Genomic DNA, 24,824 nt, shown 5'->3' with positions numbered 1-24,824 from the left:
TGGGTCTACTCTGAATGTTATTGATGGGGGATTCTTGGAAAGACTCAATTTAAAACCCGAACCTTTATCATCCCCCATTGCTGTGGTTTCGGTGGATGGTTCCCCTTTGAAGAATATTACTCTCAAGGTCTGTGAATTTCCTCTCACTATTAATGGTGTTCACCACGAGAAATTGGATTTGGTAGTTTTGAATAACTTGCCTTCTCCAGTAATATTGGGATTGCCCTAGTTAAAATTTCACAATCCTGTACTGGATTGGTCTACCAGTGAAATTAAATCCTGGAGCCATAAATGTTATGACAAGTGTTGTAACGGGCGTATTGCAGCTTTGGATAGGGGAGAATTGCCTGTTCCTATTCAGGATTTTTGGAGAGTTTTTTCTGAGAAGGAATCGCAGGTTTTGCCTCCCCATAGAGACTATGATTGTTCTATTGAATTTGTCCCTGGAGCGACTCTTCCTAAAAGTCGTTTATTTAACCTTACTATTCCTGAGAGGAAGGCTTTGGAGAAATACATACAGACAAGTTTGGCCGCCGGTCACATTAGGCCCTCTAAGTCTCCTGTGGCGGTTGGATTTTTTTTTGTAAAAAAAAAGGACGGCGGTTTACGTCCTTGTCTGGATTTTCGTGAGATTAACAAAATTACTGTACGCAATCCTTACCCACTGCCATTGATTCATGATCTGTTTAACCAGTTAATGGGGGCCAAGTGGTTCTCTAAAATTGACCTTAAGGGGGCATACAATCTGTTGCGCATGAAGGAGGGTGACGAATGGAAGACTGCTTTTAACACTCCTGTGGGTCATTTTGAGAATCTGGTTATGCCTTTTGGTCTTACTAATGCTCCTGCATTTTTTCAGAATCTTATTAATGACATCCTTAGACCTTTGATCGGCAAAAATGTGGTTGTGTATTTGGATGACATTTTGATTTATTCGCCGGATCTGGAGTCTCATTGGTGGAGCGTACGTGAGGTATTACAGTTATTAATGGACAATTCGCTTTTTGCTAAGCTGGAGAAATGTGAGTTCGCTGTACAGAGAATTAGTTTTTGGGTTACATTATCTCCAGCGAAGGTTTTGAGATGGACCCGGTTAAAGTTCAAGCTGTACAGGTATGGCCTAGGCCTATTGGTTTGAAATCGATACAGAGGTTTTTAGGTTTCGCCAATTATTACAGAAAATTCATAAAAAATTTTTCTAGTATTGTCAAACCTCTGACCGATCTCACCAGGAAAGGTGCTGATGCAGTTCAGTGGTCTTCTGAGGCCATTGAAGCTTTTGTGTATCTCAAGGAGAGGTTCACCTCTGCTCCCATCCTTATGCAGCCTGATGTGACTAAGCCGTTTTTGGTTGAGGTTGATGCCTCCTCTGTGGGGGTTGGCGCAGTATTGTCTCAGGATAACGGGGATGGATTACATCCCTGTGCCTTTTTTTCAAAAAAATTTTCGGAGACTGAACTGAATTACGATATTGGTAATCGGGAATTATTGGCTATTAAACTCGCATTTGAACACTGGCGCCACTTCTTGGAAGGTGCGGAATTTCCCGTTCAGGTTCTTACGGATCATAAAAATCTGATATATCTTGATGCTGCCAAGCGCCTGAATGCCCGTCAGGCTAGGTGGGCACTGTTTTTCTCGCGGTTTAATTTCTCCGTTACTTACATCCCTGGTACTAAGAATGTTAAGGCGGATGCCTTGTCTCGCAGTTTTTCTCCCATAGTCAGTGCTGAGAAAGAGGAGAACATTTTACAAGAAGGTGTTGTGATAGCTGCTTTGGACTCCGTTTTGGAAGATGAGATTCTTAAAGCACAGGAGAATGCCCCATCTAACACTCCTCATGGGAGGTTGTTTGTGCCTGGGACCTTTAGGAGAGATTTGTTTGTTGAGTGTCACGAATCTCGGTTGGCAGGTCATCCCGGAATCTCTGAGACCAAGAGACTGGTGGGTCGCAGTTTTTGGTGGCCTGGATGGCAGAAGGAAGTCATTAAGTGGGTGCGTCAATGTACTATATGTGCTAGATCTAAGTCCTCACATACTCCTGCTGCGGGGTTGCTTTGTCCTTTGGAGGTTCCCAGTGCTCCTTGGACACATTTGGCTATGGACTTTATAACTGACCTTCCCCCCTCTGAGGGTTTTACTGTCATCTGGGTGGTCGTGGACCGTTTTAGCAAGATGTGTCACTTGGTTCCCTTCGTCAAACTGCCCTGCGCTAAAACTCTCGCTAAGGCCTTTGTCAACGAAATTGTCAGACTTCATGGCGTTCCTACTGACATTGTTTCTGATAGGGGTCCTCAGTTCGTGGCTCGTTTTTGGCGTGCCTTTTGTGACAGGTTGGGAGTTCATTTATCGTTCTCGTCCGGATATCATCCTGAATCTAATGGCCAGACAGAAAGGAAAAACCAGGATGTTGAGCAGTTCTTGCGTTGTTTTGTGGCAGACAATCAAGAGGGGTGGTCTGAGTTTCTGCCACTTGCTGAATTTGCTCTGAACAATCATACATCTTCTTCTGCTGGTTGTTCGCCTTTTTTTTGTTGTTCTGGGAGACATCCGTCGTTTGGGTCGTTCTCCAAGTTGGGATCTGCCGTGCCTGAGGAGGAGAATTTTTCCGGTGATTTGGAGAGAGTTTGGACGGATGTGCGTGGTAATCTTCAGGAGGCCAACAGAAAATCTAAGGACTACTTTGATAGGAAACGACAGGAGGTTTTGTTCGCTGTTGGTGACATGGTTTGGTTGTCCTCTAGGAATCTGCGGTTGAGGATTCCTTCTAAGAAATTGGGTCCCAAGTTTGTAGGGCCCTTTAAGGTGCTTCAGGTTGTCAACCAATCTGCTGTTAGGTTGGAGGTTCCTACCTCCTGGAGAATTAATCCGGTATTTCATGTCTCTCTGTTGAAAAAAGCTGTTGTATCGGATTGTGACGCCTCTGCCTCTGTTCCTCCGGTGGTGGAGGACGGGGAATATGAAATTTCTCGCATCCTTAACTCTAGACTGTATAGAGGTTGTTTGCAGTATCTTGTGGCCTGGAAAGGTTTCGGACCCGAGGATAACTCTTGGGTGAGGTCGGATGATGTTTCCGCGTCCAGACTTATCAGAGCGTTTCACAGGAGATTTCCTGATAAGCCTGGTCCTAGGGGATCCGGAGGATCCTCTTAGAAGGGGGGGTACTGTTAGAACCTTGCTCTTAGGTTTTTTTTCCTTTGCTGGTCACATGACCTTGTTGGCCTATTTAATCCTGCTCCGCCCTTCTGGCTTTGCTGGACTTCATTGTTTAACTACTTTCTAGCTAGCCTGTGCTCTGTATCTAACTCTGTTAGTTTGCTTGGTCTACGGACCTCTTTGTTCTATATATTTTGTTTGTTCGTCTGTCTGCTACTATTTCTGTTAGGAGGTGTCCCATTTTCCTCCCAGTCCTTAGTACTTGTAGGGATTCCTTCCCCACATCTATAGGTCTCCGTACAGACTAGCTTAGGACTTTAGCAGGTCTGATCGCAGGATCAGGTCCCCTGTTACATCGTAGGGATTAAGCTGAGTTCTATCGTAGGGACTGATCTCCTCTCTTTCCTTAGCTCTGGTAGCAGAACATAACAGTAAGTCCAGCCCAGCAAATGCTCTAAGGAAAGATTTTTTCTGTTCCATCATGGTGTCGGTTCTGGATTTGGCTAAACACCTGCAGGGACTCTCTTTGGAGGTGACTGAGCTCCGTCAACACGTGAGTAACTGTCCTGGAGCACATTTCTTGGAGCCTAAGGTACGTTTGCCGGATTTATTTTTTGGTGAACACCGAGAATTTTTTTCATTTAAAAATGCTTGCTTATTGTATTTTCGTTTGAGACCCAAGTCCTCTGGGGATGATTCCCAGCGCATAGGGTTTATAATGTCACTTTTGCGCAAAGAGCCTCAGGAGTGGGCCTTTTCTTTGCAACCTAGTGATACATGCTTCAGTTCAGTGGATAGTTTTTTTTCTGCTTTGGGACTATTATATGATGATCCTGATCGTGTCTCATCAGCTGAGACTGAGTTAAGACGTTTGAGACAGGGATCAGGTAATGTGGAAAAATATTGTACTCATTTCCGTCGATGGTCTACTCAAACAGGGTGGAACGATTCTGCTCTGAAAAGTCTATTTCTTGCTGGGCTCAGTGAAAGGGTTAAAGACCTGCTAATTGCTTATCCTACACCTGAAGATTTGCAACAGGCTATGCAATTAGCTATACGGGTGGATAGGAGACTGCGTGCAAGGGTTAATGAGAGCAAATCCTCTGCTATGTCAGTTTCTGGTTATGAGAATGTGTGTACTAACAGTGGTGAACCGATGGAGATTGGAGCGATGGCACCTCGCTCTCAAGAAAAAGATCGCAGATTTTCTGAAGGCTTGTGTTTCTATTGCGGAAAATCTGGTCATTTAATTAAAGATTGTGAGCTTCGTATCAAGAAAGAAAAAAAAATGGTCAGTCATGCCCGTATTGCCTGTTTAAATTCCAAGGGTGTATTTTTAGCTGCTTCCACGATTGCTCAGGAAAAATTAATGGAATTTCGGGTGTTTGTTGATTGTGGGTCTACTCTGAATGTTATTGATGGGGGATTCTTGGAAAGACTCAATTTAAAACCCGGACCTTTATCATCCCCCATTGCTGTGGTTTCGGTGGATGGTTCCCCTTTGAAAAATATTACTCTCAAGGTCTGTGAATTTCCTCTCACTATTAATGGTGTTCACCACGAGAAATTGGATTTGGTAGTTTTGAATAACTTGCCTTCTCCAGTAATATTGGGATTGCCCTGGTTAAAATTTCACAATCCTGTACTGGATTGGTCTACCAGTGAAATTAAATCCTGGAGCCATAAATGTTATGACAAGTGTTGTAACGGGCGTATTGCAGCTTTGGATAGGGGAGAATTGCCTGTTCCTATTCAGGATTTTTGGAGAGTTTTTTCTGAGAAGGAATCGCAGGTTTTGCCTCCCCATAGAGACTATGATTGTTCTATTGAATTTGTCCCTGGAGCGACTCTTCCTAAAAGTCGTTTATTTAACCTTACTATTCCTGAGAGGAAGGCTTTGGAGGAATACATACAGACAAGTTTGGCCGCCGGTCACATTAGGCCCTTTAAGTCTCCTGTGGCGGTTGGATTTTTTTTTGTAAAAAAAAAGGACGGCGGTTTACGTCTTTGTCTGGATTTTCGTGAGATTAACAAAATTACTGTACGCAATCCTTACCCACTGCCATTGATTCATGATCTGTTTAACCAGTTAATGGGGGCCAAGTGGTTCTCTAAAATTGACCTTAAGGGGGCATACAATCTGTTGCGCATGAAGGAGGGTGACGAATGGAAGACTGCTTTTAACACTCCTGTGGGTCATTTTGAGAATCTGGTTATGCCTTTTGGTCTTACTAATGCTCCTGCATTTTTTCAGAATCTTATTAATGACATCCTTAGACCTTTGATCGGCAAAAATGTGGTTGTGTATTTGGATGACATTTTGATTTATTCGCCGGATCTGGAGTCTCATTGGCGGAGCGTACGTGAGGTATTACAGTTATTAATGGACAATTCGCTTTTTGCTAAGCTGGAGAAATGTGAGTTCGCTGTACAGAGAATTAGTTTTTTGGGTTACATTTTCTCCAGCGAAGGTTTTGAGATGGACCCGGTTAAAGTTCAAGCTGTACAGGAATGGCCTAGGCCTATTGGTTTGAAATCGATACAGAGGTTTTTAGGTTTCGCCAATTATTACAGAAAATTCATAAAAATTTTTTCTAGTATTGTCAAACCTCTGAGCGATCTCACCAGGAAAGGTGCTGATGCGGTTCAGTGGTCTTCTGAGGCCATTGAAGCTTTTGTGTATCTCAAGGAGAGGTTCACCTCTGCTCCCATCCTTATGCAGCCTGATGTGACTAAGCCGTTTTTGGTTGAGGTTGATGCCTCCTCTGTGGGGGTTGGCGCAGTATTGTCTCAGGATAACGGGGATGGATTACATCCCTGTGCCTTTTTTTCAAAAAATTTTTCGGAGACTGAACTGAATTACGATATTGGTAATCGGGAATTATTGGCTATTAAACTCGCATTTGAACACTGGCGCCACTTCTTGGAAGGTGCGGAATTTCCCGTTCAGGTTCTTACAGATCATAAAAATCTGATATATCTTGATGCTGCCAAGCGCCTGAATGCCCGTCAGGCTAGGTGGGCACTGTTTTTCTCGCGGTTTAATTTCTCCGTTACTTACATCCCTGGTACTAAGAATGTTAAGGCGGGTGCCTTGTCTCGCAGTTTTTCTCCCATAGTCGGTGCTGAGAAAGAGGAGAACATTTTACAAGAAGGTGTTGTGATAGCTGCTTTGGACTCCGTTTTGGAAGATGAGATTCTTAAAGCACAGGAGAATGCCCCATCTAACACTCCTCATGGGAGGTTGTTTGTGCCTGGGACCTTTAGGAGAGATTTGTTTGTTGAGTGTCACGAATCTCGGTTGGCAGGTCATCCCGGAATCTCTGAGACCAAGAGACTGGTGGGTCGCAGTTTTTGGTGGCCTGGATGGCAGAAGGAAGTCATTAAGTGGGTGCGTCAATGTACTATATGTGCTAGATCTAAGTCCTCACATACTCCTGCTGCGGGGTTGCTTTGTCCTTTGGAGGTTCCCAGTGCTCCTTGGACACATTTGTCTATGGACTTTATAACTGACCTTCCCCCCTCTGAGGGTTTTACTGTCATCTGGGTGGTCGTGGACCGTTTTAGCAAGATGTGTCACTTGGTTCCCTTCGTCAAACTGCCCTGCGCTAAAACTCTCGCTAAGGCCTTTGTCAAGGAAATTGTCAGACTTCATGGCGTTCCTACTGACATTGTTTCTGATAGGGGTCCTCAGTTCGTGGCTCGTTTTTGGCGTGCCATTTGTGACAGGTTGGGAGTTCATTTATCGTTCTCGTCCGGATATCATCCTGAATCTAATGGCCAGACAGAAAGGAAAAACCAGGATGTTGAGCAGTTCTTGCGTTGTTTTGTGGCAGACAATCAAGAGGGGTGGTCTGAGTTTCTGCCACTTGCTGAATTTGCTCTGAACAATCATACATCTTCTTCTGCTGGTTGTTCGCCTTTTTTTTGTTGTTCTGGGAGACATCCGTCGTTTGGGTCGTTCTCCAAGTTGGGATCTGCCGTGCCTGAGGAGGAGAATTTTTCCGGTGATTTGGAGAGAGTTTGGACGGATGTGCGTGGTAATCTTCAGGAGGCCAACAGAAAATCTAAGGACTACTTTGATAGGAAACGACAGGAGGTTTTGTTCGCTGTTGGTGACATGGTTTGGTTGTCCTCTAGGAATCTGCGGTTGAGGATTCCTTCTAAGAAATTGGGTCCCAAGTTTGTAGGGCCCTTTAAGGTGCTTCAGGTTGTCAACCAATCTGCTGTTAGGTTGGAGGTTCCTACCTCCTGGAGAATTAATCCGGTATTTCATGTCTCTCTGTTGAAAAAAGCTGTTGTATCGGATTGTGACGCCTCTGCCTCTGTTCCTCCGGTGGTGGAGGACGGGGAATATGAAATTTCTCGCATCCTTAACTCTAGACTGTATAGAGGTAGTTTGCAGTATCTTGTGGCCTGGAAAGGTTTCGGACCCGAGGATAACTCTTGGGTGAGGTCGGATGATGTTTCCGCGTCCAGACTTATCAGAGCGTTTCACAGGAGATTTCCTGATAAGCCTGGTCCTAGGGGATCCGGAGGATCCTCTTAGAAGGGGGGGTACTGTTAGAACCTTGCTCTTAGGTTTTTTTTCCTTTGCTGGTCACATGACCTTGTTGGCCTATTTAATCCTGCTCCGCCCTTCTGGCTTTGCTGGACTTCATTGTTTAACTACTTTCTAGCTAGCCTGTGCTCTGTATCTAACTCTGTTAGTTTGCTTGGTCTACGGACCTCTTTGTTCTATATATTTTGTTTGTTCGTCTGTCTGCTACTATTTCTGTTAGGAGGTGTCCCATTTTCCTCCCAGTCCTTAGTACTTGTAGGGATTCCTTCCCCACATCTATAGGTCTCCGTACAGACTAGCTTAGGACTTTAGCAGGTCTGATCGCAGGATCAGGTCCCCTGTTACATCGTAGGGATTAAGCTGAGTTCTATCGTAGGGACTGATCTCCTCTCTTTCCTTAGCTCTGGTAGCAGAACATAACAGTAAGTCCAGCCCAGCAAATGCTCTAAGGAAAGATTTTTTCTGTTCCATCATGGTGTCGGTTCTGGATTTGGCTAAACACCTGCAGGGACTCTCTTTGGAGGTGACTGAGCTCCGTCAACACGTGAGTAACTGTCCTGGAGCACATTTCTTGGAGCCTAAGGTACGTTTGCCGGATTTATTTTTTGGTGAACACCGAGAATTTTTTTCATTTAAAAATGCTTGCTTATTGTATTTTCGTTTGAGACCCAAGTCCTCTGGGGATGATTCCCAGCGCATAGGGTTTATAATGTCACTTTTGCGCAAAGAGCCTCAGGAGTGGGCCTTTTCTTTGCAACCTAGTGATACATGCTTCAGTTCAGTGGATAGTTTTTTTTCTGCTTTGGGACTATTATATGATGATCCTGATCGTGTCTCATCAGCTGAGACTGAGTTAAGACGTTTGAGACAGGGATCAGGTAATGTGGAAAAATATTGTACTCATTTCCGTCGATGGTCTACTCAAACAGGGTGGAACGATTCTGCTCTGAAAAGTCTATTTCTTGCTGGGCTCAGTGAAAGGGTTAAAGACCTGCTAATTGCTTATCCTACACCTGAAGATTTGCAACAGGCTATGCAATTAGCTATACGGGTGGATAGGAGACTGCGTGCAAGGGTTAATGAGAGCAAATCCTCTGCTATGTCAGTTTCTGGTTATGAGAATGTGTGTACTAACAGTGGTGAACCGATGGAGATTGGAGCGATGGCACCTCGCTCTCAAGAAAAAGATCGCAGATTTTCTGAAGGCTTGTGTTTCTATTGCGGAAAATCTGGTCATTTAATTAAAGATTGTGAGCTTCGTATCAAGAAAGAAAAAAAAATGGTCAGTCATGCCCGTATTGCCTGTTTAAATTCCAAGGGTGTATTTTTAGCTGCTTCCACGATTGCTCAGGAAAAATTAATGGAATTTCGGGTGTTTGTTGATTGTGGGTCTACTCTGAATGTTATTGATGGGGGATTCTTGGAAAGACTCAATTTAAAACCCGGACCTTTATCATCCCCCATTGCTGTGGTTTCGGTGGATGGTTCCCCTTTGAAAAATATTACTCTCAAGGTCTGTGAATTTCCTCTCACTATTAATGGTGTTCACCACGAGAAATTGGATTTGGTAGTTTTGAATAACTTGCCTTCTCCAGTAATATTGGGATTGCCCTGGTTAAAATTTCACAATCCTGTACTGGATTGGTCTACCAGTGAAATTAAATCCTGGAGCCATAAATGTTATGACAAGTGTTGTAACGGGCGTATTGCAGCTTTGGATAGGGGAGAATTGCCTGTTCCTATTCAGGATTTTTGGAGAGTTTTTTCTGAGAAGGAATCGCAGGTTTTGCCTCCCCATAGAGACTATGATTGTTCTATTGAATTTGTCCCTGGAGCGACTCTTCCTAAAAGTCGTTTATTTAACCTTACTATTCCTGAGAGGAAGGCTTTGGAGGAATACATACAGACAAGTTTGGCCGCCGGTCACATTAGGCCCTTTAAGTCTCCTGTGGCGGTTGGATTTTTTTTTGTTAAAAAAAAGGACGGCGGTTTACGTCTTTGTCTGGATTTTCGTGAGATTAACAAAATTACTGTACGCAATCCTTACCCACTGCCATTGATTCATGATCTGTTTAACCAGTTAATGGGGGCCAAGTGGTTCTCTAAAATTGACCTTAAGGGGGCATACAATCTGTTGCGCATGAAGGAGGGTGACGAATGGAAGACTGCTTTTAACACTCCTGTGGGTCATTTTGAGAATCTGGTTATGCCTTTTGGTCTTACTAATGCTCCTGCATTTTTTCAGAATCTTATTAATGACATCCTTAGACCTTTGATCGGCAAAAATGTGGTTGTGTATTTGGATGACATTTTGATTTATTCGCCGGATCTGGAGTCTCATTGGCGGAGCGTACGTGAGGTATTACAGTTATTAATGGACAATTCACTTTTTGCTAAGCTGGAGAAATGTGAGTTCGCTGTACAGAGAATTAGTTTTTTGGGTTACATTTTCTCCAGCGAAGGTTTTGAGATGGACCCGGTTAAAGTTCAAGCTGTACAGGAATGGCCTAGGCCTATTGGTTTGAAATCGATACAGAGGTTTTTAGGTTTCGCCAATTATTACAGAAAATTCATAAAAATTTTTTCTAGTATTGTCAAACCTCTGAGCGATCTCACCAGGAAAGGTGCTGATGCGGTTCAGTGGTCTTCTGAGGCCATTGAAGCTTTTGTGTATCTCAAGGAGAGGTTCACCTCTGCTCCCATCCTTATGCAGCCTGATGTGACTAAGCCGTTTTTGGTTAAGGTTGATGCCTCCTCTGTGGGGGTTGGCGCAGTATTGTCTCAGGATAACGGGGATGGATTATATCCCTGTGCCTTTTTTTCAAAAAATTTTTCGGAGACTGAACTGAATTACGATATTGGTAATCGGGAATTATTGGCTATTAAACTCGCATTTGAACACTGGCGCCACTTCTTGGAAGGTGCGGAATTTCCCGTTCAGGTTCTTACAGATCATAAAAATCTGATATATCTTGATGCTGCCAAGCGCCTGAATGCCCGTCAGGCTAGGTGGGCACTGTTTTTCTCGCGGTTTAATTTCTCCGTTACTTACATCCCTGGTACTAAGAATGTTAAGGCGGGTGCCTTGTCTCGCAGTTTTTCTCCCATAGTCGGTGCTGAGAAAGAGGAGAACATTTTACAAGAAGGTGTTGTGATAGCTGCTTTGGACTCCGTTTTGGAAGATGAGATTCTTAAAGCACAGGAGAATGCCCCATCTAACACTCCTCATGGGAGGTTGTTTGTGCCTGGGACCTTTAGGAGAGATTTGTTTGTTGAGTGTCACGAATCTCGGTTGGCAGGTCATCCCGGAATCTCTGAGACCAAGAGACTGGTGGGTCGCAGTTTTTGGTGGCCTGGATGGCAGAAGGAAGTCATTAAGTGGGTGCGTCAATGTACTATATGTGCTAGATCTAAGTCCTCACATACTCCTGCTGCGGGGTTGCTTTGTCCTTTGGAGGTTCCCAGTGCTCCTTGGACACATTTGTCTATGGACTTTATAACTGACCTTCCCCCCTCTGAGGGTTTTACTGTCATCTGGGTGGTCGTGGACCGTTTTAGCAAGATGTGTCACTTGGTTCCCTTCGTCAAACTGCCCTGCGCTAAAACTCTCGCTAAGGCCTTTGTCAAGGAAATTGTCAGACTTCATGGCGTTCCTACTGACATTGTTTCTGATAGGGGTCCTCAGTTCGTGGCTCGTTTTTGGCGTGCCATTTGTGACAGGTTGGGAGTTCATTTATCGTTCTCGTCCGGATATCATCCTGAATCTAATGGCCAGACAGAAAGGAAAAACCAGGATGTTGAGCAGTTCTTGCGTTGTTTTGTGGCAATCAAGAGGGGTGGTCTGAGTTTCTGCCACTTGCTGAATTTGCTCTGAACAATCATACATCTTCTTCTGCTGGTTGTTCGCCTTTTTTTTGTTGTTCTGGGAGACATCCGTCGTTTGGGTCGTTCTCCAAGTTGGGATCTGCCGTGCCTGAGGAGGAGAATTTTTCCGGTGATTTGGAGAGAGTTTGGACGGATGTGCGTGGTAATCTTCAGGAGGCCAACAGAAAATCTAAGGACTACTTTGATAGGAAACGACAGGAGGTTTTGTTCGCTGTTGGTGACATGGTTTGGTTGTCCTCTAGGAATCTGCGGTTGAGGATTCCTTCTAAGAAATTGGGTCCCAAGTTTGTAGGGCCCTTTAAGGTGCTTCAGGTTGTCAACCAATCTGCTGTTAGGTTGGAGGTTCCTACCTCCTGGAGAATTAATCCGGTATTTCATGTCTCTCTGTTGAAAAAAGCTGTTGTATCGGATTGTGACGCCTCTGCCTCTGTTCCTCCGGTGGTGGAGGACGGGGAATATGAAATTTCTCGCATCCTTAACTCTAGACTGTATAGAGGTAGTTTGCAGTATCTTGTGGCCTGGAAAGGTTTCGGACCCGAGGATAACTCTTGGGTGAGGTCGGATGATGTTTCCGCGTCCAGACTTATCAGAGCGTTTCACAGGAGATTTCCTGATAAGCCTGGTCCTAGGGGATCCGGAGGATCCTCTTAGAAGGGGGGGTACTGTTAGAACCTTGCTCTTAGGTTTTTTTTCCTTTGCTGGTCACATGACCTTGTTGGCCTATTTAATCCTGCTCCGCCCTTCTGGCTTTGCTGGACTTCATTGTTTAACTACTTTCTAGCTAGCCTGTGCTCTGTATCTAACTCTGTTAGTTTGCTTGGTCTACGGACCTCTTTGTTCTATATATTTTGTTTGTTCGTCTGTCTGCTACTATTTCTGTTAGGAGGTGTCCCATTTTCCTCCCAGTCCTTAGTACTTGTAGGGATTCCTTCCCCACATCTATAGGTCTCCGTACAGACTAGCTTAGGACTTTAGCAGGTCTGATCGCAGGATCAGGTCCCCTGTTACATCGTAGGGATTAAGCTGAGTTCTATCGTAGGGACTGATCTCCTCTCTTTCCTTAGCTCTGGTAGCAGAACATAACAGTTAGACCCATCCAGATGGTGGAAGATTGACCGACTGAGTTTGAGGCAGATGCTGCCCGTACTAGGAAAGCGGGCTACGGAGATAGAGCGGGAGGCAGTGGTAAGCAAATATCTGGATGTGCATGTAGCAGTACCCTCATCCGCCCAAGCATAAATGACAGTTGATAACAGAAGAGAGGGGCCCACATCTTTAAGGTACTGGGACATGCCACAGTTCAATGAAGACACCTCGGATATTGATGAACATCTCCGGTTATTTGAGAACCTCTGCCTATTGCATGAGGTGTCAGTCAGTGACTGGCCCAGATTTTAGAGCATTGACCTCACTGGAAAAGCATCTAAAATAATCTTTTAATAGCTAGGCTTCTGGGGATCAGAGATGTTACTATACCACTCACAGTGCATTGCTAGAGAGATATGCTGTCTCATCTGAAACCTACCGGAAGAAGTTTTGGAAGACTGTCAAGCCCGGTGCACACACGCACCCGAAGTTGGCCAACACATTACGTACGGCATGCACTAGGTCAGTGTTTCTCAACTCCAGTCCTCAAGACCCACCAACAGATCATGTTTTCAGGATTTCCATTCACATTGCACAAGTGATGGAATTATCACCTGGGCAATATGAAGGAAATCCTGAAAACATGACCTGTTGGTGGGTCTTGAGGACTGGAATTAAGAAACACTGCACTAGGTGGAGAGAAGGACTGCGGGCTTGGGAAGCAGAACATGTCTTGGATACATTCATGCTGGAACAATTTATGCCCAAGCTCCGAGGTGACTTAAAAGAATGGATGGCAGATAGAAAACCATTCAGTCTGAATGAGGCTGCAAGATTTGATGATGACTGGCCTGCCAATCAACCAGGGCTATGTGGAAGTACAGCCCCACGAGTCGGAAATAAGAGCTTACAGTGAGGCCAATGAGACCCATGGACTGGCCAGAGGAGGAACTGTGGGGATTTCAAACTTCACAACGAGGTGGAGGCTTCCCAAGTCCTCAAGTACGACGTGCATTAGGGCAAGGAGAGTTAAGCTGCCATAACTGTGGACGCCTGGGACATTTTGCCAGGGAATGTCAGGAACGTTCTAGCCCACATCATACATGTCCCCAACCGGTAAACACTGTGCTGTAAGGGGGCTGGAATTCTGGGGGGAATGAGAATCCCACTACCCAGACCGGAAGAGGCTTATGTGGTACAAGGACAAGTGTCTCGAACTAGATATGACACCTCAGCAACTATGAACCAACATCTGTAGCCGGCTTGGGTAGAGGGCGTGGAGGCTGCGGGGCTCCGTGACTCTGGAGCCTCAGTCACATTGATCAAAGAACATCTAGTACCGGACCAGTGTATTGTTCCCACCAGCCTTATGTTAGTCAACGTAGCCGGAGGAGAATCTCTGAACATTCAGAGGGCCCCACTACATTTAGACTGGAGTCACAGTCATGGAATGGTTGATGTAGGAATATTGCAGCACCTATCGGTAGATGTACTGCTAGGAAGCAACCTAGCAGCAGGGTTGGTGTGCCACTGGGCTAATGTCGTAACCTGAAGCCAAGGACCGGCTCCCACTGCGTCAGTTGAGAGAGCGGAGAGCAATCTCATCATGCCGACTAACCCCCTGTCAGTGGTGAGTAATACACAAAATACAATGACTGTTACCATGAAGAAACGGTAGCTGAGGGAGGTAGATGACATCAGGCAGGAGGCTCAGGGACTTCGGGACACTGGTTCTTCCATCACCCTGGTCAGCCCAGATATTGTCCCCCAGAACACTATTTATCAGGCCTCCAAATGACCATCCCCCTAGCTGGGAGTCATCGCTCTGGAGATGGGCGCATTTATGTGGGAGATTTACCAGCCGATGCAACGGAGAAGGAGCTGGAGGAGTGGTTCCATCGGTATTAGTGGATCCGTACCATCGAGCTGAGGAATCGCAGGGGGAGCGGCACCACACCGTTCACCTTCATCAGCTTTCAGGATGTGCAGAATGCAGAGGACGCAGTGGTTGGACGCAATGGATACGAGCTTTGTTCTCAACGGTTACATATGAAGTTTCCTAAGTCAAACCGGAGATCAGGGGGTGGATATGGAGGACCCCGAGGGAGGAACGGACCCCCCCGTCCCGGCGAACTGAATACAGAGTCCTCGTCTCAGGGCTAACAGATCATATGAGAGGAGCTGCTATGCTGATGTACACCATGATGGAATGGAGATTGTGGAGTTTATTCGCAAGGAAGACATTTATTCGCAAGGAAATTTCGTTCTCATGAAGGTGAAAGCTCTTACATCCATGTCTGTGCTGAAAGTAATACCGATGGATTGTCCCAATAAGTGAAGAATGTGGATAGTCAATCTCATGAACTGGAGCCCAGTGCTGGCTGTGCTGTAAAAGTGGGGGAGGAGTGTGAGGAGCTGGCCACAGATTAAAGATTATTGGACCCATGGATATAGAGCTGAGTCCACGGCTCTAAGGGATGCAGACCTTTTCCAGCACGGAGCACTGGTTATGTCGATCTTATTGTTGTGTTTTATTAGAGATTTGCTTGGTCATCATTTTAAGGTGCACAAATCTCTCCTGGAATGTGTTCAGCCTCAGGAATCGATGTTTCCATTCAGTGACAGTAAGCAGAGGAAGACGTGCAGGCTGGATCTTACGTATATACAAGGCCAGACACGAGAATGGTAAAGGTAAAGGTCAAGCAATCATTCCCTTACTCTCATCAGTGTCTCAGGGGCTTTAATTAAGCCATTGTTCTCCCAATCACATTGTGTGGATGGGGGAAGTAGATCCAGCGGAGACGTCATCACAGGGGGTCTCACATGCAGTCCCAGGTGATGGGGCTCAGCCGCAGGAATATAGCTCCACCAAAGCACAATTAGCTTTAGAGGTGTGTGTCCCGAAGGCCAGGCTCAATTCCGGAGGGATGACTAGTGGCATTTAGGATACTGATGAGGAAATGGGGGGGTTGTTGCTGGCTGGAAGTGAATTCGTGTGCTACGGTCGTGGTATCTGTCGTCTGAATTTCAGGAACTATCCTAAGGACTGTTGCTGTCAGCTGGAGCTGGATACATGTGCTACAGTCGTGGTATCTGTCATCTGAATTTGAGGAACTATTCTAAGGACTGTTGCTGCTGGCTGGAGCTGGATATATGTGCTACGGTCATGGTATCCGTCGTCTGGAGGAGCATGGGCTGTGTGTCACGGTCTCCACACTTTCCTTCTCTGCTATGTTACTATTCTGTGGAGGCTGTCAGTCTGTTTTGGTTTTGCTGGGTCGTTTCTGTAATCATCTGTGCTCACTTCCCTTGATTAGCCTTCTACTTAAGCATGCTAGCTCCTTCACCCAGTGTCAATTGTACACTTGCTGTTGCCTGTGCAGGACTGATCTCTCTGTGCTCTGTGTCTGACCCAGCCTGACTATTTTCCCTTACCTGGATTTTGACCATTTGCCTGTTATATGACTACTCTTTTGTCTGCTCCCTTTGTACTGCGCCATTTTCCTGGACTTGACTTTGGACTGTTTGACCTCCCTCTATTTATCCAGTAAGTAGCACTTACATAATATTTCTTTCAGCAATATTAGTCTCTTCTCTCCTCTTCTGAGACTGTTATTTCTGTAGTGACTCGCGTCACACTGTGACTGCAGACTATACCAGCCGGAGATACAAAAGCTGTGGGCCATCCAAAGTTGGGAGACAGTGGATATCGCCTGGTATGGGGGCAGTTGAACTACCGGCCCCAGGTTGGGATCTTGTGGACTGGGGGCATTGCATTGTGGCCATCTACCTGGAGTTACTGTGCTGTAAGACCATGGACATAAGGAATAAAAAATTGTTGCATTGTTAACCTGCCTAAGTGATTATTACAACCCACAATCTCAGATCTTCACATAAGTCTATGAGAAATCAAGTCTCCATAGACTTACATTAAGAAAGTGACTTTCAATTCACAAATAAACCCCTTTGGGAGCCAGATTGTCTGATTCCAGATCACGTGAGCCAGAAGTTGAGTAAGTAAGGTAAGTATTTTAATACATTTGCACTATATTACAAACATTAGGAGGGACTAGCAAAAAATAATTCTTCTTTGAAAGACAAATGCAACACCTGCACTTAGTTATAGACTCAGTAATAGTTCATATAAACAGCTTCAAACAAATGGATTCTGCCCCCCAAAAATCAATAGTCCTAAAACACACAAAAAAAAAACAACTGCTGTGCCAGTTGACAAAAAGTAATCAACACCTCAAGTATGAAAAATACAATTAACTAATCAATAAAACTAAGGCTTAAATCCCTGCTGACTAAGATACAATAGGTGGCACCATATAAAATGGAATTCTCAAGAGTTCATATCTTTCTCAGGTGTTGCAGAAACATTGCAATTTAACTTAAAGGAAACGTTAAACTTGACTCATGCTGCCCACAATATGGGCAGCACGAATCAAAGCCAGGCTGAACGACTGCAGCCAGGTATGTTTTTCTCTGAAACGCTCCAGTATTTGAGATAAAAACGTAGTTTAAAGACCTGACAGACAGAGACAAGATAAGTCCGATATGGCCTCTCCCCACTCCCCTCCATCTGACTGATAAGTCTTTCCCATATGTGTACACAATCACCTCGAGCGGAACGGGGAGAAGCCGTATTGGACTCATGTCCCCTTTGCCGGCCAGATCTTTAAAGGACCACTCCAATGATATTTTTTATTTTCCTGTGTGCTAAGTATCATAACAGTTAGTGTAATTAGTGTGGCAACATATTCACCTGCCACTGTCTTCTCTTGGTATCAGCCCCGCCCCAGTCTGTCCCAGCATCACATCACCTCTGTGTGAAGCTGCAGTTACTATCTAATGTAAGTGGCGCGCCCCCTGGGGCCGTGGGGTACTCGGTAGCCAGGCCGGTCCTTTTCGGGGTAGTCACAGTGGCAGTGTCCCAGTCCGTGGCCCTGGGTGGTCAAATAAAATAAAGAAAAGAGGGAATAAAGTTTTTTGGGGATAATGTTCGTGACGCCACCCGTGGTATGCGGCTATGTGGGGCCGCCGCTGCGGTGCAGATCCACTGGGGCTGATGGTGACGCAGCAGAGTTGGTTCAGCTCTCCACGGGCAGAGCTAAACTCCAGGGCAGTATATGGTGGTTTGAAAAGGTAGATGTTGTCGGCAGGGACAGTGTAGTGCAGGGCTGAGGGTGCAAATAATGATCAGACGACACAAGAAGGGCGGTTTCCTCTACCTTTACTTGAGGTTTGCTGGAGCAGACCGGGGCACTGATAACAGGAGGTAATGGAGATCCGGGCGGCTTAGAAGCAATTTGGGGATCCACCTCGCCAGGTGGAGTTGTAGGCCTTCCGTCTGTACCCTTTGGCCCTGCTGCCTAAAGCTATGCTGCGGCCCTCTTTCCTGAGCAATCGTGTAAGCCTCACCCGTCTGGCAGGCAGCTCGAGCCTTTTTCAGGCATCGCTCCTTCGTGGTGGCTCCAGACTCTAGTATACTGCTGAGCCGTCGGGCATTTGGTGGGGCCAGGAGACCTGCAGTCTCCTGCCCTCCGGATTTATCTGCCGGGACTTCAGCACCCGAACAACCACGGACTCCGGTGTCCGGTTTCTTGCGCTTTTCTCTGGGGCGAGCTTGGTCACAGCTCCCCTCCCCAGGTTCTCCCTCGTTGCTCTCCTGTCTCCAACTCCCTTTTTCTCACTCCACTGACTTTTCTAAACCCCGCCTCCAGGCTCCAATTTTAAGGGGGGTAGCTCCCCCTTCTGGTCTGGAGCCAGGAAAAGTGTTGGATGCTGGTGTTACCTGATCAGGGGACCCCTCCATGCTTCTAGGCATGGCATCACCCCCTGTGAGGAAGGCAATGCCAATGTGGCAACCGGACTCCTGGGGTGCCACATTCCCCCCTGTTACAGATTTGGGTTGTGGAACCTCTGTGCTGCAGTGCAAGGAGGGAACAGAGGGGCGTGACTAAGTATCTACTCGGCCTGACCAAGGTCGCACGGCGGCTCAATCGACTCTGTGAACCAGGGAGGGACCGAGCAGAGGGACCAGGTACCACTCTGGGACCGACCTTGTATGAGAGCAGGTGACTCCCACGGGTCAAAAGGCAGGAACTGACCGGTACAGCGGATGAGCAGGGCAGGCAGGCTCACGGGTGGTCCAGGTGGACAGACAGGCTGATTCGGCTGATAGCCAGACCGGTGCTCCGGGTAGGCAAGCTGGCGGACACAACAGGTAACAGGCAGGTGCTTCCAGGTAAGCAGGCAAGCGGGCATGGCAGGTAACAGGCAGGTGTTTCCAGGTAAGCAGGCTGGCGGGCATGGCAGGTAACAGGCAGGTGCTTCCAGGTAAGCAGGCTGGTGGGCACGACAGGTAACAGGCGGGTACTTTCAGGTAAGCAGGCTGGCAGAGCCCATAGACAGACTGGCGGACTGGACTGTAGGCAGACTGTCGGGCTGGAAAGTAGTCAAACTAGCGGACTGAACTGAAGATCAGACTGGCGGACAGGACTGACTTGCAGAGGACCTGAGGGCTGAAGCAAAGTAAGTATCACAGAGAAACAACCTTGCACGGGCACCTCCATATTGGAGGAGGTGCCTTTTATAGAGAAAGTCCTCTGGCCATTGGCCGGGGACTTTTTACGATGGCTCACGCGGCCCGCTTAAGAGGGAGGGAGTGCGCACGCCCTAAGCATAGTGCCGGGGAAGCTGCGCGCACCAGCAGCAGCAGGGAGGCCGGAAGACGCCGGAGCAGGAACGCGGCAGTAAGGGGAACGGCGTCTCTGCCTGGCAGGGGGCAGAGACGCCGAAGCTACAGTACCCCCCCCCTTTACGCCCCCTCTTTTCTAGGCCAGCAAGAAATTCTTTAAGAAGAAGGGGGGCATGGATGTTCTCCCTGGGTTCCCAAGACCTCTCCTCTGGGCCAAACCCCTTCCAATCCACCAGAAAAAAAATTTTTCCTCTTACCCTTTTGGTGGCCAAAATGTTCTCTACCTCATAGATGTCCTCAGCGGAGACTGGAGCTGGAGTGGTACCTGGATCGTCAGAAAAATAATTAAGTTAATCAAATAGGTGTGTTCTGGTTAAAGTATTGCGGCGGTATAATTTTATAATAATCCTTATTATAAAATTATACCTGAGGAAGACTCTGTAATGAGTCGAAACGCATTGTATCTTGCTATTCTATATTTTATATTCTTTTGAAAAATAAATTCTGGATGAAAAAACCTACTGGATCTTATCTGGAAGCGCTGCAATACTTTAACCAGAACACACCTATTTGATTAACTCCCTTAACAGGATCTTCCTATATGGAAGCCTGATTCTTCTGGTAAAGCGTGCTGCATGCCAAATAAAGACTCCAGAAGCCTTAAAAGTTCTATTGTTATGTGAATTTCAAGACTTCTGCAAGGATATTCCTATATGGAGGCCTGATTTTCCTGACAAAGTGTGCTGCAAGCCAAATGAAGACTCTGTAAGTCACATCACTATCTAATGCTGAATCTCAAGACTTCTGCAAGGTGAGCAGTATTCAGCTACCCCACCTTTTACTACTTTTTTGAGTAATATTGCACTTAGATCTGCGCCATTCCTTTTTCCATTTTCTCTTTCTAGAAGCTGAGACACAGCTATATTAGAAAAATAATTAAGAACAACTGGTTTGAGGAGAGATACGTGGAAGGAGTTGGGAATCCGTAAGGTGGCCAGGAGTTTTAGCTTGAAAGCCACGGGATTGATTTGCTTGAGAACCTCAAACAGGCCGATGAACCGCGGACCCAACTTATACGATGGTATTTTGAGCCGAACATTTGGAGGAGAGCCAGACCCTGTCTCCCAGACGAAATTGAGGCAGATCCAGACGTCTCTTATTGGCATGTCTCTTCATCCGCTCAGAGGACTAAAGAAGTGCGGATCTAGTGTCTTCCCAAATAGTAGAAAATTCGCTGACCAGAGACTCCGTGGCAGGATTGTCCACAGAAGCGGAGACGGGAAACAGAATCCGGGGGTGTTGACCGTAGACCACAAAGACCGGGGATTTGAAAGAAGACTCACTCTCATGGTTGTTATAGGAGACCTCGGCCCATGGTAGGAGCTCAACCCAATCGTTATGGTGAACATTGACGAAATGCCGGAGAAAGCTGGTAAGGACTTGGTTAATACGTTCCACTTGACCATTGGACTGAGGATGATAAGCAGAGAGATCCAGGGTGACATCCAGCAGTTTACACGTAGCTCTCCAGAAGCACGAAGTGAACTGGACCACGCGATCTGACACGATGTGGAGGGGAAGGCCGTGGAGACGAAAGATGTGAAGGATGAAGTCCTTAGCCAGCACAGATGCAGACGGGAGACCAGGCAGAGGGATGAAGTGGGCCATCTTAGAAAAACGGTCAGCGACCACCCAAATGACAGTACAACCGGTAGAAACAGGGAGATCCATAATAAAGTCCATAGCAATGTGTTGCCACGGAGGGGAAGGTACGGGTAGGGGCAGGGGACGGCCAGCAGGAAGATGCCTGGGAACTTTGTTACGGGCACAGGAGGAAGAAGCCATGACGAAATCCGCAATGTCCTTGCATAGAGAAGGCCACCAGTAATGCCGGGCGATGAACAAGAAGGTCTTCCTCTGGCCTGCATGGCCGGCTAGTTTGGACGAATGACCCCAGAGAAGAACCTTCTTATGATCCGGAACAGCTACAAAAGTCTTACCGGGTGGAAGACGAGACAGGTCAAACGGGGCCACAGTCATTACACTGGAGGGGTTGATGATATGCAGAGGCTCCTCCTCTAGGTCGGAGGACAGGAATGAGCAGGATAGAGCGTCGGCTTTAACGTTCTTGTCCACAGGGCGGTAATGTAGAGTAAAGCAGAATCGGGCAAAGAACAGAGACCACCGGGCCTGACGCGGATTGAGTCTCTGGGCGTTTTGTAAATAGGCCAGGTTTTTGTAATCAGTGTAGATGATCACCGGGTGCAGAGCCCCCTTCAGCAGGTAGAGCCACTCTTCCAGTGCCAATTTGATGGCAAGTAGCTCACAATCTCCTATGGAGTAGTTGCGCTCGGATGAGGAGAAGAGCTTGGAGAAGAAGCCGCAGGTCACCATTCTCCCGGAGGAGAAAACATCTACCTCCAGGAAGAACTGCTTGTTTCAATCCGGACGGTGCAGCACAGGGGCGGAGGAGAAAGCTTGTTTTAGGGAGACAAAGGCCTCCTGCACTTTGGAAGTTCATTCCTTGGGATTTGCTCCCTTACGGGTGAGCGCGGAGATGGGAGCGGTCCGGGAGGAGAAATGAGGGATGAAGAGGCGGTAATAATTTGCGAAGCCCAGGAATCACTGAATCGCCTTCAACCCCTCCGGCCGGGGCCATTTTAAGACGGCAGAAACCTTCTCGGGGTCCATCCGAAGTCCAGTCTCGGAGATAATATATCCCAGGAATGGAAGGGAAGTCTGCTCGAATAGACACTTCTCAAATTTTGTGTAGAGACGATTCTGCCGGAGCCTTAGCAGAACCTGACGATCATTCCTCCAGTGTGTGGGCAGATCCGGAGAGAAGACCAAGATATCATCCAGGTACACCACTACGCAAGAATACAAAAGGTCAAGGAAGATGTCATTAACCAGCTCCTGGAAAACGGCAGGGGCGTTACAGAGACCAAAGGGCATTACGCGGTATTCATAGTGACCGTCCCAGGTGTTGAATGCCGTCTTCCACTCGTCTCCCTGGCAGATCCAGACCAAATTGCACGCCCCACGAAGATCGAGCTTGGTGAAGACCCTCACGCCTTTAAGGCGGTCGAAGAGCTCCGAGATGAGAGGCAGGGGGTACTTATTCTTGATGGTAATCTGGTTAAGACCCCTGTAGTCGATACACGGCCGTAGCGAGCCGTCTTTCTTTTTAACGAAGAAGAATCCTGCTCCAGCCGGGGAAGTGGATTTCTGAATGAATCCCCCAGCAAGATTCTCCTCGATGTACTCAGACATGGCCCGAGTCTCAGCCAGCGACAAGGGGTAGATACGCCCGCGGGGAGGAGAAGCGCCGGGTACCAGGTCGATAGGGCAATCATGCGGCCTATGAGGTGGTAGTGTCTCCGCTTCCTTCTTGTCAAAGACGTCCGCATAGGACCAGTAGGGTGCCGGCAGACCAGGAAGATTAGCCGGAGTAGACGGAGGTCGAGCTGGACGAACCGGAATCAGGCAGGTCTCATGGCAATCCTGTCCCCAACGGAGCACCTCACCAGATCGCCAATTCAGGACAGGTTCATGTTTCTGTAGCCAGGGTAGACCAAGCAAGAGGGAGTGAGAGAGACCGGACAGCACATGAAAGGAGATCCTCTCCGAGTGCAGCATTCCCACCTAATGGGTTACAGGTTCTGTGATGAGCAGGATGGTCACCGGAAGGAGTCTCTCATCCACGGAAGCGACTGCCAGTGGTTCAGCCAGACGTTTAGTAGGAATCTGATACTGCTCCACAAGAGCCTGAGAAATGAGATTCCCAGTGGCTCCAGAATCCAGGTGGGCGGTCTCAAAGAAGCGGGTCTCACCACTGGAAATAGAAACAGATAGAGTCAAGGACGGAGAGGATTTACTCTTGCCTAGGATGACCTCTCTGAGCGGTCCTAGACACTGGCGTTTCCCAGCTTCACCGGGCAGTAATGGATCAGATGCTCCTTACTGCCACAGTAGAAGCAACTTCCTTCGGCTCGGCGCGTCTCCTGGGGAGACCTGACCATCTTGGTTTGGTCAATTTGCATGGGTTCAGGCGAGCGTGCCCAAGGAATTGCAGGTTGGGAGGCAGGTTTCTGGAATACCAGAGCGAGACGAGGAAATCTTTTCTCCCGGGTAGTCTCCTTAACTCGTTCCAAGAAACGGATGTCAATCCGGGTAGCTAGTGACACCAGGTCGTCCAGGGTAGAAGGGATGTCACGACCGGCTAGTTCATCCTTGATTCGTCCGGAAAGACGCTCTCAGAAGGTGGACACCAGGGCCTCGTTGTTTCAGGCTAGCTCAGATGCGAGGGTACGGAACTGTATGGCATACTGGCCCACGGTGAGACTCCCTTGGCGGAGACGGAGCAGTGAGGAGGCAGTAGAAGTCTTCCGTCCGGGCTCATCAAAGACCTTCCGGAAGGCAGTGAGGAAAGTCGGAGGATTGGACACCAGGGGATCCCCTCTCTCCCATAGGGGGTTTAGCCATGCCAATGCTTCCCCCGGTGAGACATGATGAAAGCCACCTTAGCCCGGTCGGAGGGAAACTGATGTGCCAGGGGTTCAAAGTGCAGCGTGCACTGGTTTAGAAAACCCTGACATAAGACGGGATCACCACCAAAACGTGGAGGTGCAGAGAGCCGGGGTCCAGAGCTGGATGCCATGGCACTAGTAGGCTGAGGCGCGGCTGAGGCGCTCGGCTCGAGACGGTCACAGGTGGGATGGACAGCGTGTCCAGGCGGGAGTTGACAGACCGCAGGTAGGTCAGGATAGTTTCCTGTTGGGATCTCTGACGAGAAACCTCCTGGTACAGGTCAGAAAGTGAAGGAGCCTGGGAGGCACCGGGCTCCATGGCCCGTGCAAACTGTTACGGATCCGGGTGGTGGAACCTCTGTGCTGCGGTGCAAGGAGGGACCAGAGGGGCGTGACTAAGTATCTACTCGGCCTGACCAAGGTCGCACTGCGGCTCAGTCGACTCCGTGAACCAGGGAGGGACCGAGCAGAGGGACCAGGTGCCACTCTGGGACCGACCTTGTATGAGAGCAGGTGACTCCCACAGGTAAGAAGGCAGGAACTGACCGGTACAGAGGGTGAGCACGGCAGGCAGGCTGACGGGTGGTCCAGGTGGACAGACAGGCTGATTCAGCTGATAGCCAGATAGGTGCTCCGGGTAGGCAAGCTGGCGGACACAACAGGTAACAGGCAGGTGCTTCCAGGTAAGCAGGCAAGTGGGCATAGCAGGTAACAGGCAGGTGCTTCCAGGTAAGCAGGCTGGCGGGCACGGCAGGTAACAGGCGGGTGCTTCCAGGTAAGCAGGCAGGCAGAGCCCATAGACAGACTGGCGGACTGGACTGTAGGCAGACTGTCGGGCTGGAAAGTAGTCAGACTAGCGGACTGGACTGAAGATCAGACTGGCGGACAGGGTTGACTTGCAGAG

This window comes from Phyllobates terribilis, unplaced genomic scaffold, assembly GCF_046119375.1.
Source record: "Phyllobates terribilis strain yellow unplaced genomic scaffold, ASM4611937v1 Scaffold_1__5_contigs__length_1240528914, whole genome shotgun sequence".
In the NCBI taxonomy this organism is placed as follows: domain Eukaryota; kingdom Metazoa; phylum Chordata; class Amphibia; order Anura; family Dendrobatidae; genus Phyllobates; species Phyllobates terribilis.
The sequence above is the reverse complement of the archived record's forward strand: the minus strand, read 5'-3'. Positions refer to the sequence as shown.